Here is a 2,585-nt window from a genome sequence, read left to right on the forward strand (position 1 = left end):
GTGCTTGTAGACCTCCTTTCGAATATGAGTACATCACCCCTGTATCTGTTCTACGAGGGCGAATGGGTTCCCTTCCCGTATTTCCCATTATATTGGACTCCACCGTGGATCGGTAGAGAACATGAGATATACAGCAACACATCTCCGATCTCCCTCGTCGAACATTTTGTCACTTTCAGACATAATAGAAAGCTCCTATTGCTTTTGGGATTTGTACACAGATGGCCAACTAGTAGATGGTCTGCAGCAAAGAAAGAAAACTGATTTTCATCAAAGGGAAATGGAATCATGTCGTCTTTTCTAGGGCGACAATTTTATTGTTACACTCTGTAATCAATGGGCATAGCATGCTCGTTCTGTCAATATAATTGGGTAGATGTCTTAAGTAATTTGAAATTGTAATGTGAGAGTGCCACTTGCACTGAGAATCGAACCTTCAACCTCCAGAAGAGTGTAACTGTACAACTAAATTTATACTAAGTACTTTATCCACTACAATAAAGGTTCTTGATAAGAACAGTAGTCTGAAGAATCCAAATAATATATTTTTCTCGAGTTCAGCCATTTCGTTGTGACCATTTAGATGCTCTTCAATTCATACTGCAGATATGCCTTTTATTTATTTTTTATTATTATTTATTTCTTTATTTTGTTTCCAAGGGGCCACCATTTATTAAGTCTCAAAAGCTCCTCATAGAAGAGCGTTTATGGTCAGAAAGTCGACTCCATGATGAACATTAATGTTGGAAATTGGTAGGATTTGATTGTTTAAGAAGGTGGCTCAATAAGAATTTATTTACATTAGACTTGAAAACAACCATGTTATATTCAGCTAGGAAGCAGGCATATGATATTGTGCTCCACATACAGGCAGTTCTAGAAAAGAAACTTTGTTCATGGAATTTTCATTTAGTTTTAGGTACAAATAGAGAGTAGGGGAAATTATTGACAGTGGTTGTAGCTAGACGAGTGTTTGTTGAGAATGTTTTACAGGGGGTGATTGGGGGGTAAATATTGAACTTCAGTCAAGCACTTGCTATGAAAATAACGATATAGCAAAGATAGACTTGCAATGGTTCTTCTGTTAGTAAAGAGAAAATTATTTATGTTTTAAATACTGATGAGTCGTGAAGCCAACACTCATTTGAGGATAAGAAGATTATCAGTTCGATGATGGCCAATATTATGAAACGATTGAAAACGATAACTGGATAACATTTTATTAAGAAAATGATGCAAAAAGTATTTGCTGACATTAGACTTGAAGATGAGCATGTTATAGTAGTCTGCATTTTTTTTTTTTTTTCGTATGTCTGTATGAATATAAATTGACTTATGAGATAGATATTTTAGTTTTTTAATTCTTACTAATTCCTCAATTTTAGCTCTGGAAAACAAGATTCATATTTATTCTAATTTGACAAAATCCATTTAATTATGTGCTTGCTGTCCTGATCTGGCTTCACCCAATACAGTAACACCTTGGGATACGGTTGTCCCGGGATATATTTTTTTTTCAGGTTACAATGTGGAATATGATGTTTTTCTGGCCCCTGGTTACGGTATTTTCCTCGCCTTACGATGTTATTTCTAATGTTATTTGATTATATACATGTGTATTATTTACTGTACTGTATTTTGTTACTAATATTTTATGCCGTATCTCGGGGTTCTACTGTATAATGACCAGAGTGATGTATTCCTCTCCCACCCCTGACCCCCAAAAAAGAAAAAAACAGACCTGCTACCTTAACTGTTTTACATCTACTAATCCAAGAACTTTCATCCATTCTTTTAACATGACCAAACCATCGAAGTCTCCTGTCTTGCACACATCACCTAATGCTGTCTAGATTTAATCTTCCTCTTTGGTCATCACATCTCAGCTTGTCTTTTAAGTTTCACATTACACATCCATCATATCATTCTCGTATAATTTCGCTTTATGCAACGCATACACTCAATTCACACTGGGTTTCACTTCCATCACAGTGTGTAACGTTGGCCATGAACCAACACATTGTAATCTCAGTTTACATCGCAAATGGAGACCAAGAATAGGAAAGACTTCAACTCCTTTTTCTTTGTAACAAGTTATTTCATCATTGTTACGGCTGTCATGTCACTGACATGACCATCTTCTCTCATGTAATCTTGAATATTATCCGCATCTCTAACGTGATCATCATCTTTCTCTTTTTTATAATTTTTTTTCCTTGCCGGTGACGTCATTTCGCATGCATTTGCATATAACAGTCCGCGCTACATTATAAGTGTGTGTATACTTGATAGACTCTTCTCTTGGTTGAAATTTGCAACACTCTGCTTGTTTGGAATGGCAGAAGTTCCTTAAGCTTCTCCATTCATTCCTAATTCTTGCAATCACATTAACACCTCATTTGCTCTGTGCTCCAATGATGCCACCTACATAACATTTTTGGTATGTGTTTATTTTTTACTAGCTGGCCGCCTGCCATTGGCCAATCGTACAATACACTTAAACATGATAGTTTAATTTATGCAGATTGCACATATATTATTATAGAATCAATCTTCTATTGATTATTATATATTACGAGGAATAA

The sequence above is a fragment of the Euprymna scolopes genome, chromosome 24 (assembly GCF_053919585.1).
Source record: "Euprymna scolopes isolate OS-2025 chromosome 24, ASM5391958v1, whole genome shotgun sequence".
NCBI classification, from domain to species: Eukaryota; Metazoa; Mollusca; class Cephalopoda; order Sepiida; family Sepiolidae; genus Euprymna; species Euprymna scolopes.